At 44.4% G+C, this 13,568-nt stretch overlaps 1 non-coding gene across 1 annotated transcript; it reads left to right on the top strand.

Moving 5' to 3' along the window:
- Nucleotides 1-4,965: 4,965 nt before the first annotated feature.
- Trnat-ugu (transfer RNA threonine (anticodon UGU)) lies at nt 4,966-5,040 on the top strand. The gene has a single exon. It is a non-coding gene; the product is annotated as a tRNA-Thr (tRNA).
- The last annotated feature ends 8,528 nt before the right edge of the window (nt 5,041-13,568 follow it).

The raw sequence follows: 13,568 nt of genomic DNA on the forward strand, positions 1-13,568 counted from the left end.
TTAAGTGAGACCTCAAATTTTGTGTTCGCTGTACCCAAATAGTCAACTGACTGTCAAAAACAACAGATGCAAACGATCGATATCAGACTAAAATGAGAAGAAATATTTCGATGAGAATGTATAGTAAGAAGTATTTAGCTTAGATAAAATATGTCCCACATTTATAATGTCTCATATATTATCTGCGCTAAATAATTCTTCTAAATTTAGTCTTATATCGAACGTTAATAACTGTTATAGTTGATGGCCAGTTGAGAGACTTTTTTATACACCTAGTTTAAAATTTTTGATCTCACTGAATTCACAGCCAGACATACTTATCTTTGTACCTGATGATGGTCTAACAGTGGAAAACTATTCAATTAAATAAAGAATATTGTAGAATATTACACAAACGTAGTGTATTTTTCATTCATAATCTATAAAATATTATACCATGAAACAGTAAAATAACATAAGCAGAATATTCATTACAGCTCTCTAATGTTTCATCGTCATACTGTCTAGGAAATCACTAGTTGCTCGGCACGAACTGCCATAATATCTAAATTTGTGTATTATGAAGAAACTGTCTGATTTTATTTTTTTAGTTTTTCAGCAGGATTTGGATGTACTGCAGTTACACCACGCTATCCTTCGCTAATATTCGAAACCTTTGCGTTCTATACTTGGAATTCTAAAGTTTGTGAAATTTATGGAGGACTCTCGTCGTTTTAACTATTTTTTTACGGCGAAACATTGACGACAGGATGTGGGATTTTACTGCCACTGAATAACTATGATTACTGAGGCCGTGAATGCGCGCACTGCAAATGAAGCTATACAGGAAACGCAGCCAGCGAAAAGGGACATTACTCACTCAGTGAGGTGAGTTTTACGGGCCACGTGGAAGGCAGCATCTCCATAAATAATGTGTGCCACCACCATTCCCATTATACTGCTTTCCCGCCATATTCGCCGCCAAAGTTTCCTTGTCCAATACGACCCGTTGCAGGCTGCGGTTTTGCTGTGGATTTGCCAAGGAACACGTCAAATATCAATGGCCAGACATAGTGGAAGTAGTTAAATAACTTTTTTTTCTGATCAAATAATGCTATGGATTATTATTTTTACGTCTCAGGATTTTCTTTGGTTGACGGTTCTTCAGTGAAACTCGTGCATTAGACAATATGACTAAGGTTTGGTCTCGAATAAAAACTACAGTGAACAGCATTTCTCTAAAGTCCATTCAGTGGGTGTTTGATTAGATGTAAAGACCACAAGAGTCTCACATTGAAATGTTTGATGTCTTCACAGAATACGAGTACTAATCCTGCGCCTGTAATATTGTTCTACTGTTGAGCTATTTTAGCATTTTTTAAGATTCCCTCTCGGTGTTGTAATTTCTACAATCAACATCACACGCGAAAAGCCTGTACATTATACACACGTCATAATACGACGTCGGAATGGAATATTAACGAAGTTTCTGGTTGAAACTGAAATCGTTGTCTTGCATTCCTGATTATTAAACAGTTGATCACAAGCAAATTATACTGTTCTAGAAATTTTTAAAAGTTGTGCTCAGTAGAAAATGATTTGTGGGTGAATTTTCTTGCAAGTAAAGCTTAAATTAATTGATTAGCTCTTACTCTTGAGAGACTATTTTTTTGTCTCTATCTTACAAGTGAAGATGAAAAAAATTGGTAAATGCTTCAATAGCGTTTCGTTTTAGCCTCCCTCTGGTTCTGAGCTGGAAAAGCCTCCCTTTTGCAGTGTGGAAGTACTCACTTAACGTGGAAATACACTCCTGGAAATGGAAAAAAGAACACATTGACACCGGTGTGTCAGACCCACCATACTTGCTCCGGACACTGCGAGAGGGCTGTACAAGCAATGATCACACGCACGGCACAGCGGACACACCAGGAACCGCGGTGTTGGCCGTCGAATGGCACTAGCTGCGCAGCATTTGTGCACCGCCGCCGTCAGTGTCAGCCAGTTTGCCGTGGCATACGGAGCTCCATCGCAGTCTTTAACACTGGTAGCATGCCGCGACAGCGTGGACGTGAACCGTATGTGCAGTTGACGGACTTTGAGCGAGGGCGTATAGTGGGCATGCGGGAGGCCGGGTGGACGTACCGCCGAATTGCTCAACACGTGGGGCGTGAGGTCTCCACAGTACATCGATGTTGTCGCCAGTGGTCGGCGGAAGGTGCACGTGCCCGTCGACCTGGGACCGGACCGCAGCGACGCACGGATGCACGCCAAGACCGTAGGATCCTACACAGTGCCGTAGGGGACCGCACCGCCACTTCCCAGCAAATTAGGGACACTGTTGCTCCTGGGGTATCGGCGAGGACCATTCGCAGCCGTCTCCATGAAGCTGGGCTACGGTCCCGCACACCGTTAGGCCGTCTTCCGCTCACGCCCCAACATCGTGCAGCCCGCCTCCAGTGGTGTCGCGACAGGCGTGAATGGTGGGACGAATGGAGACGTGTCGTCTTCAACGATGAGAGTCGCTTCTGCCTTGGTGCCAATAATGGTCGTATGCGTGTTTGGCGCCGTGCAGGTGAGCGCCACAATCAGGACTGCATACGACCGAGGCACACAGGGCCAACACCCGGCATCATGGTGTGGGGAGCGATCTCCTACACTGGCCGTACACCACTGGTGATCGTCGAGGGGACACTGAATAGTGCACGGTACATCCAAACCGTCATCGAACCCATCGTTCTACCATTCCTAGACCGGCAAGGGAACTTGCTGTTCCAACAGGACAATGCACGTCCGCATGTATCCCGTGCCACCCAACGTGCTCTAGAAGGTGTAAGTCAACTACCCTGGCCAGCAAGATCTCCGGATCTGTCCCCCATTGAGCATGTTTGAGACTGGATGAAGCGTCGTCTCACGCGGTCTGCACGTCCAGCACGAACGCTGGTCCAACTGAGGCGCCAGGTGGAAATGGCATGGCAAGCAGTTCCACAGGGCTACATCCAGCATCTCTACGATCGTCTCCATGGGAGAATAGCAGCCTGCATTGCTGCGAAAGGTGGATATACACTGTACTAGTGCCGACATTGTGCATGCTCTGTTGCCTGTGTCTATGTGCCTGTGGTTCTGTCAGTGTGATCATGTGATGTATCTGACCCCAGGAATGTGTCAATAAAGTTTCCCCTTCCTGGGACAATGAATTCACGGTGTTCTTATTTCAATTTCCAGGAGTGTATTTCGTCTGCGCCGGCCGAAGTGGCGTGCGCTTATAGGCGCTGCAGTCTGGAACCGCGAGGCCGCTACGGTCGCAGGTTCGAATTCTGCCTCGGGCATGGATGTGTGTGATGTCCTTAGGTTAGTTAGGTTTAACTAGTTCTAAGTTCTAGGGGACTATTGACCTCAGAAGTTGAGTCCCATAGTGCTCAGAGCCATTTGAACCATTTCGTCTGCTTTTGTGCTTTCACTCAATTAGAACAACGTGATGGTGCCGACGCTCACCATGTCCATCGCTTTCACAACCACAGTCTAGCGATAAGTAAACTTCTGTTGATACGTAGTATTACAGCTATTAAGAGGATCAGCCGTAAGTTCTTAGAAATTTTCTGTTTTGAAGTTGTCTATACAGATAAATGAAATGTACATACAAGGATAGGGATTTTGTTTTCTTGTTGAGCCATAGCACTAATTCAAAATGGTGTACCTTCAAAAAGTCTCTCATCAGTGGCGCAGGTACAGTGGTTGGGCCCAGTCCCTATAGCGTGGCCCCCCTGCTTCTCTAGCACGTCCACCCCCACACATTCCACATCCAAATCAGCAAAATACTGCCCACTCTCTCACAGCCAGCCCTCTCCCCCATGTCACACACTACGTTACACCGTTGCCCGGCCACTTGAGGGAAAATGTTAAGTAACTAAGACAAACTTTTATTTTAAATACATCGGTGGCGCGAAATATGATGTGAAAAATTTTTCTATATTATATCCGTGAATGAAACAGCTATTCGTCTTTATCATTGCACGAAACAGTTACTGCACACTTCTCAAGGTACATTTCTAGTAAATACGAAACCGAACTGTTGGTTACGATAGTCTGTATTTAGTTAGTAAGACATACTTTTGTTACCCCCAGACTAAAAAAAAAATATTTAAAATTAATTAAACACTGAATATTCTCGCAAAAGTGAAAAAAATCTAATACTTTACTGCAAAACAAAACAAGAGTATGCAGGTACTTTCAAAGATGTACATAAATTTAAACACCCACGAAAAATGTAAATTGCTAATGAAATATACATGTCCAGTGATCTATATTATTGTGACTCTTCAAACTTTCCCGGCAGATGTGTTGTAAACAGTCTTCACGGGTTTGTCGACCATGAAATAAGAAGTATGTTGAGGTAAGCAAGTGTTTCAATAATGCAACTATGGCCTCCTCAAACATGTTGCTAATGAATTCCAAAGGGGCCGGCCGCGGTGGTCTAGCGGTTCTGGCGCTGCAGTCCGGAACCGCGGGACTGCTACGGTCGCAGGTTCGAATCCTGCCTCGGGCATGGGTGTGTGTGTGATGTCCTTAGGTTAGTTAGGTTTCAGTAGTTCTAAGTTCTAGGGGACTTATGACCTAAAATGTTGAGTCCCATAGTGCTCAGAGCCAGCCAATTCCAAAGTGTCCTGCAAGGGCATCTTTGTATATAAAGACACAACATCGAAACTTACTGAGAGTATATGAAGATGGTATCTGTTCTTTCGTACATGTACGAAAGAACAGATACCATCTTCATATAGTTAAGTCTGACCGGCCATTGACCTTCCTCTTCTATGCTGGATGCACACGTATTGCCCGAACTCTTACGGGACTCGGTAAGACAGTCTGCCACGAATAATGAATGTAATGGTCAGGGGCACTACGAACGTAGTGTGTGGACATTAAGTTGGGAATGTGGGTCTCACGGGGAGCGTGTAAGGTATGAATCCCTGAAGCCGCCCTGTCGTCTGTGCCCTCGGTGGCTCAGATGGATAGAGCGTCTGCCATGTAAGCAGGAGATACCGGGTTCGAGTCCCGGTCGGGGCACACATTTTCAACTCTCCCCGTTGATGTATATCAACGCCTGTCGACAGCTTAGGGTCTTGATTTAATTATCATTTCATACTTACTAAGAGATCCGACGATTGCAATCTAAGAGTTTTCACGCGACCTATGAAATTTTCAGAGTTTTGAATATGACGGTCGCACTTGCCTACGAGAGGTCCCAATAGCGATTTCGGATATTTGGCAACAAAATAAGTAGGTGCTCCTATGTTACGATGGGATGGAGAGGCGCCCCATTCTTATGGATCTTGGGTAGGCCGTAGAGTCTAGGAGGAACTGCAGCCTGTTGACGCAAACCCTTAGCGACTTGCGCTGGAATCGAGCTCTTCCTGATGAGTTCCAAAGTCATTCTCTGGATCCTACCTGTCGGATCACTTTTTAATTTACTGTAAGCAGGATCGTCGAGCAGTCTGTATATCTTGCTGTTGTACTCTGTGCACGAGAGAAGCACAGTAGCATTTCCTTTGTCAGCAGGTAAGATGACGATGTCTTGGTCTTCTCTCAATTCTCGTAGAGCATTTCTTTCAGCTGAGATGATGTGTCACGCTTAATCTCTTCGGCAGCATCCATAGGAAGTTTCGAAACAGCATGCTCTTCTCCACTAATCACATCTCGGATGGGAATGGTCCCTGGTGTAGGTGCAAAATTCAGACCATTCTCTAGCACCGAAACTGCAGCTTCGTCCAAAGTCTTCTCCGTGAGATTAAACACTGTACGTGTTCTTGGTATGTCTTCTTGCGTTCGGGCTTCGAATCGATCGTATTTAGTCATTGGACGAACCTTAGCTTGTCGTTCAGTCCAGTCAGCCAGTGCCCAAGTGGCGCTGTCTACCCAGTTCTAGGAAGGTTCGCTGAAAGGTTCGCTGAAATCTGGGCAGCAAGCACATAGCGCACCCTTTCTCTCACAAGTGCCGCACTCGCCTGTCGTTTAATTATGATGACAGCCGCAGAATTTATACAATGTTTAAATTTAGCAAAGGTAAGGATGGTTTGCTTGTCGCGACATCTCAGTAAAAATGCAAGGCTGCTCAACAATCTACCTCTCTTGCGACGTAACTTGTCAAACTCACATACGTTCTTCGCCATCTCCTCCCGGTAAAGGTACCAGATGTGACTCTTCAAGCTTTCCCGGCTGATATGTTGTAACCACGTGAAAACTATTTACGATCTATATTATTGTTTTACTTAAACGACCATACAGTACAGTATCTCCGTCTTTGGTGTTTTTCATTTTATGAATGTTACGCCTTGGTCAAAATCACGTTTGCCGGCAGGAGTGGCCGTGCGGTTCTGGGCGCTACAGTCTGGAGCCGAGCGACCGCTACGGTCGCAGATTCGAATCCTGCCTCTGGCATGGATGTGTGTGATGTCCTTAGGTTAGTTAGGTTTGATTACTTCTTAGTTCTAGGCGACTGATGACCTCAGAAGTTAAGTCGCATAGTGCTCAGAGCCATTTGAACCAAAATCACGTTTCTCTGCATGACGCGTTCCCTTCCTAATGCTGGAGACGTCATCAGAGGCTATAAAAACTCAGACAGTAGTTTCAAACACAAACAAGGTCAGCATCTCGACGGCTGGTTTCGTGACGTCATCAGGCCTCCGCCTAAGACGGGCGAGTCGCGACGGCGTGTGTTGCGGAGTTTGTAGTGGCGAAGAGGTGACACTATTTGCCTAGTTAGGGCGCGCAGCTTGTCTAGTATCTGTCCTTCTTCCTTGAACAAAGCGAACAGCGTCAGCTATATAGAAGATAGACTGCGAGACTAGGTGAGCTTCAACAGTTGGGCCAGCTGAGCTTGTTTAGGATTGAAACTGCTGCCTGAGTCTTTACAGCCTCTGACGACGTCTTCACCATTAGGTGGGCGATGGCCTTAGGCTCATAAAACAGCAGTTGGGTAAATGAGTTTTTTCTCGTTCTTGTATGTGCAAAACGGTCGATTACTTAAGCAAAATCATTTCGTGGGCTTTCATTTTCTATGTAAACTTATACACCTACATTTTCAATTTTCCCTGCGAATGTTCGTAAACTGCGTGACAGAGGACAATTTCTGTGAACCGGAAATTGAAGTCTCCTCACGTTCCACCCTCGAATGGATCGTGTGCTTATAGGCTTGTTTCTTGGCCGAACTTCATCTGCACGATCTCTTCACGGCAGATATGCAAGAAGCTCAACATTTTCGGTTTCTGCGCTGAGAGACGGATCCTGGAGTTTTCCGAGCACCTTCTGAAGATGTCTGCGGCGTCTTGCATCAAGATTGACTAGTTAAGTCTTGTCAACATTTCTGTTCTCTCTCACCAGTCAAGTAAACCGGCGAGAATTCGCGCCACCCTTCTCCTGTTGACAGTGCTGCCAAACTCGACAGGCTAATTGTGAGATATTTTTTAACTTGGAAAAAGGACGCCCGGTTTTTGCAACAGCCGTAGCTGTTGCTAGACACACCTTGACGGCTACGTTTACGCCATGATAACTTGACATCTGCTGCGCTGTGTTTTGAAGGCCAGACATCGGGACTGCTTTCAGTTAAGTCCTTATCAGCATGATGAACTAGAAGAGATATGCCACAAGAAAATTCATTGAAAAACTTAACTGCATTATTTTTAACAACTTCGTCACTGACTGTAGATACGAAAAAAGGTTGTATTGATTTCTGTACAACCAGGTGTTTTAGTTGCAAATAAATGTTGTCAGTCTTTGGGCTCTTCATATCCCCGTCTGTCCATCCAGAATGCTTCAGGCGAATGTCAGGATGGTTCCTTTCAAAAAGGATTCGGCTGATTTCCTCATCCATCCTTCCTCTACCCGAATTTGTGCTCAGTCTCTATGACCTCGTCATCGACGGAACTTTAAACCCCGATCTGCAATCATTACTTCTGACAGCGCCGTTCCTAAGAAGTCCTATGCAGCTGCAACGTTCGTACTCTCAAGACTCAACGTTTTGCTTATCGTACGAACTTTTTAGTAGTTGATATTGAATCTGAGCTGGATAAGAGTATGTTTTAACTCCTGTTGCTACACTTCGTTTGTTACACTTCTTATTACTACGAACTGTCTTTGTCAGAGCCTCAAGAACGTCAATGAATCTCTCTTCAAGTGTAAAGATACTTTCTTATCTGCTAGCCCAACGCGCTGGATTTGGTGTCTTTCCCTACGAAAAACGAGCTTTTAAATCCTACCACTACAGTATGCTGTGACAAAAAAAAGTATAGATGTTCTCAAGTGGTTCGAAATATAGGGTTTGTTCCTGATTAGCCTCTTTACCTCTACAGTACCTTTAAAGATTAAATCTGAATTGATATAATTGTTTTTCCCATACTATTCTCTACGCCACATATGAAAGGTAGTTGGAGTAATCCACTAAATTACAAGCCCATATCGTTAACGTCGAAATGCAGCAGGAGTTTAGAACATATATTGTGTTCGAACATTATGAATTACCTCGAAGAAAACGGTCTATTGACACACAGTCAACATGGGTTTAGAAAACATGGTTCCTGTGAAACACAACTAGCTCTTCATTCACATGCAGTGATGAGTGCTATTGACAAGGGATTTCAGATCGATTCCGTATTTCTCGATTTCCGGAAGGCTTTTGACACTGTACCACACAAGCGGCTCGTAGTAAAATTGCGTGCTTATGGAATATCGTCTCAGTTATGTGACTGGATTTGAGATTTCATGTCAGAGAGGTCACAGTTCGTAGTAATTGACGGAAAGTCATCGAGTAAAACAGAAGTGATTTCAGGCGTTCCCCTAGGTAGTGTTATAGGTCCTTCGCTGTTCCTTATCTATATAAACGATTTGGGGGACAATTTGAGCAGCCGTCTTCGGTTGTTTGCAGATGACGCTGTCGTTTATCGACTAATAAAGTCATCAGAAGATCAAAACAAACTGCAAAAAGATTTAGAAAAAAATGTCTGAATGGTGCGAAAAGTGGCAGAAAAGAATAGAGAAAAAAATATAGAAAAGTGTGAGGTCATCCACATGAGTGCTAAAAGGAACTCGTTAAACTTCGGTTACACGATAAAGCAGTCTAATCTAAGAGCCGTAAATTCAACTAAATACCTAGGTATTACAATTACGAACAACTTAAATTGGAAGGAACACGTAGAAAATGTTGTGGGGAAGGCTAACCAAAGACTGCGTTTTATTGGCAGGATACTTAGAAAATATAACAGACCTACTAAGGAGACTGCCTACACTACGCTTGTCCGTCCTCTTTTAGAATACTGCTGCGCGGTGTCGGATCCTTACCAGATAGCACTGACGGAGTACATCGAAAAAGTTTCTAAGAAATGCTTCACGTTTTGTATTATCGCGAAATATGGGAGAGAGTGCCACAGAAATGATACATGATTTGGGCTGGAAATCATTAAAATAAAGGCGTTTTTCGTTGCGACGGAATCTTCTCACGAAATTCCAATCAACAGCTTTCTGCTCCGAATGCGAAAATATTTTGTTGACACCGACCTACATAGGGCGGAACGATCACCACGATAAAATAAGGGAAATCAGAGCTCGTACGGAAAGAAAGGTGTTCATTCTTTCCGCGCGCTATACGAGGTTGGAATAACAGAGAATTGTGAAGGTGGTTCGATGAACCCTCTGCCAGGCACTTAAATGTGATTTGCAGAGTATCCATGTAGATGTAGATGTAGATGTAGATATGATATACGCTCCGTCATAGCCTTGATCGATACTTTTGCTCACATCTAATTCCATCCATTCTATATATTCAGTTATTTCAGTATCTTCATGTTCATATCCTAGCGCAGAGTTTTGCCCTAGCTAAAATAGGTAAATGATAAGCAATATTTACGTAGAATGTCTTTTAAAAAGTGTTTCATTATTTTAACATACCGAAAGATTTCAGTTGACAGATCGATTTCACTAACTTTTTCACTTTTCCTTCTCATTTTAATTTTTCATTTCTCCTATTTTTTTTTCTTTTTCTTTCCCGAGGCACGTTATCCTCTGGAGCATTGTCTCGGTTGTCCCAGCCTAGTTACGCCCCGGCTGTTATGGTTGGATTTGAGCCGTGGCGGGACCGGCGCCAGTAGTATCTCTGACATGAGTACGATCGGTTTCCTAGTGCAAAGGTTTGTTTTGGGGCTTGGGCCGGCTCGGGATATAAGGTGGTGCAAACCTCGAGTAAAGGTACCCTCCATCTCTACACCCTACATCTCCTTTCCCAAGGTGGCTTCCGTCAGCTCCCCCTCCCGGATGATGCCCTCTCTCCCTCCATTTATCCTTCCTGTCAACTCTGATCCTCAACCCCCCCTCCTTTCCTCCGTCCTTTCCCTGGGCTCCCTCTTCCTCCCCCCCTTCCATCCTGTGATTTCTCCCCACCTCTCATCTCCTTTCTCCCCCCCCCCCCCGAGTCCTTTTGTACTCCCCTCCTCTGCCTTCCCCACTCCCTGGCCCGTCTGCTCAGCACCCCCCACCCCTCTTATGGGTCCTCCTCTCCCATTGGCTCCTTTCCCCCCTCCCCCTTCACTTTTCCTCTCCTTCCCCCCCTTTTTTCCGTCATCTGACCAGTTTCCCCCCACCTGCTGTCGGGTGTGGTATGTTGTATTTGTGCCAACTTTTAGCGCAGTGTTTAAGTGAGTGTTCAGTGTAGTGCGTCCTTCCACAGTGTTGCGAACGGAAATCATGCTGTCGCTGGGTGTGCTTTTTATATCTCTTGCGAACAGAACCCAGACTGTCGCCGTGTTTTTTTTAATTGTCTGTCTGTTGTTTTTCTGCTTCCTGTGTGTTCTATTAGCTTCATCGACCCTGTGTTTTATGTTTTATGCTCCAGAATTTTCTGCCATTTTTACCTTTAAGTCACCGATTTTATCGCCAACTGTTATTATTTTTTATTATCTTCATCTTTTTAACACAACTTCTGTAGGCTGAAGAGCGGCGTAATAAGCTGCTGCCAGCCCGCCCCCTTTAGGGGGAATCGAAACCCAATAAAGGAAAAAAAATCGAGTAAAGGGTAACAACGCTTTGAGAACGGAAGGCGGGGGTCGCGAGTCGGCGATTGGCTGGCGGGCAGAAGCGAAGTCGGCGTGACTCAGGCGGACCACCTCCAAAAACAAATCAAAAAGCCTATAATCTCAATACACCATCTGACAAAAATCTGATGAGGAACAAACTATGAGTGTAAACATCTAAGAGCTTGGTTCTAAAAATAATTCTGCAGACCGATGTAAAAAATAGTCATAATGAAGAGTACAGGCTAGCGAAAATTAGTTGAAAAACATACTAGTTTCGTGGACCTTAAATAGATCATATTCAGAAGCTAATTTTTTCAAACAGATGAAAATTACTGAAGGAGTCATTACTATGAATAATATTTAAGACAAAGAAAATGGTCAAATCATTGACATAACTTGTATCACAAACACTGTGTTCAGAAGTATCAGGACACCCCCAAAAACGTCCGCCGCTCGTGGTCTCGCGGTAGCGTTCTCGCTTCCCGAGCACGGGGTCCCGGGTTCGATTCCCGGCGGAGTCAGGGATTTTCACCTGCCTCGAGATGACTGGGTGTTTGTGTTGTCCTCATCATTTCATCATCATCCAGGAAAGTGGCGAAATTGGACTGAGCAAAGGTTGGGAAATTGTACGGGCGCTGATAACCACGCAGTTGAGCGCCCCACAAAACCAAACATCATCATCATCACCCCCAAAAACATACGTTTTTTCATATTAGGTGCATTGTGATGCCACCTACTACCAGGTACTCTATATCAGCGACCTCAGTAGCCAGACATCGTCAGAGAGAAGAACGGGGCGCTCCGCGATACCCACGGCCTTCGAACGTGGTCAGGAGACTAGGTGTCACTTGTGTCATACGTCTGTACGTGAGATTTACACACTCCTAAGCATCCCTACGTCCACTGTTTCAGATGTGATAGTGACATGGAAACGTGAAGGGACACATACAGCACAAAAGCGTACAGGCCGACCTCGTCTGTTGACTGACAGAGACCGCCAACAGTTGAAGAGGGTAATAATGTGTAACAGGCAGACATCTATCCAGCCCATCGCACAGGAATTCCAAACTGCATCAGGATCCACTGCAAGTACTATGACCGTTAGGGAAGAAGTGAGAAAACTTGGATTTCATGGTCGAGCGGCTGCTCATAAGGTACACATCACGCCTGTAAATGTCAAACGACGCCTCGCTTGGTGTAAGGAGTGTAAACATTGGACGATTGAACAGTAGAAAAACGTTGTGTGGAGTTATGAATCACGGTACACAATGTGGTGATCCGATGGCAGGGTGAGGGTATGGCGAATGCCCGGTGAACGTTATCTGCCAGCGCATGTAGTACCAACAGTAAAATTCGGAGGCGGTGGTATTATAGTGTGGTCTGTTTTTCATGGAGGGGGCTTGCACCCTTTGTTTTGCGTGGCACTATCACAGCACAGGCTTACATTGATGTTTCAAGAACCTTCTTACTTTCCACTGTTGAAGATCAATTCGGGGATGGCGATTGCATCTTTCAACACGATAGAGGACCTGTTCATAATGCACGCCCTGTGGCGGAGTGCTTACACGACAATAACATCCGTGTAAGTGAACTGGCCCGCACAGAGGCCTGACCTGAATCCTACAGAACACCTTTGGAATGCTTTGGAACGCCGACCACGAGCCAGGCCTCACCGACCGACATCGATACATCTCCTCAGTGCAGCACTTCCTGAAGAATGGGCTGTCATTCCCCAAGAAACCTTCCAGCACCTGACTGAAAATGCCTGCGAGAGTGGAAGCTGTCATGAACGCTAAGGGTGGGCTAACACCATACTGAATCCAAGTATTACCGATGGAGTGCGCCACGAACTTGTAAGTCATTTTCAGCCAGGTATCCTGATACTTTTGATCACATAGTGTGTAATTACTGATAAAAGATAAACTGAGGAGAAGAGGGGGTAGGTTGCTGGACGATTATTTTGTTTTAATAAAAGTAGTACACAGTTTTAAGGCGACGGGATGTTGTAGGGGGCGAGGGTGGAGGAGCAGCTGTATTTTTTAAAAAAGTCATGGTCCACCCCTCACGACCATTTGCCCTTCTCAGTTTACCTTTTGTTAGCTGTTATGTAATACAAATTAGGTCAATGTATGACTGCTCCAATAATTTTCATCTGTTTGAAAAAAATTAACTTCTGAACATGATCTGAGTTCTATATTCCTGGTATGTTTTTGAGTAAATTTTCGCTCGATTGCAGTCTTGGTTTATGATTTTTTTCTTTTATACGCAGATATCAAGAATTATTTTTCTAATCAAATTTTTACAGGTTTACGTCCGTAGCTTTTTCCTTTCCAGAGTTTTGTTGGATGGCGATTTTAAAATGCTGGCATTTTGTTGTACTCGTACAATTTTAGATGCACTTCATCTACATGCTCTATATATATATTTAGTGTTTTTTCAGCTGTTGCAAAAATTATGGAATCTTGCTATCCTTTTTGGTTTAATTTGTATTTTACACTAATTGATTTATGTAATGAAGTTATTTAGTACTCCAGA

Source organism: Schistocerca cancellata, chromosome 6, assembly GCF_023864275.1.
Source record: "Schistocerca cancellata isolate TAMUIC-IGC-003103 chromosome 6, iqSchCanc2.1, whole genome shotgun sequence".
Classification (NCBI taxonomy): Eukaryota; Metazoa; Arthropoda; class Insecta; order Orthoptera; family Acrididae; genus Schistocerca; species Schistocerca cancellata.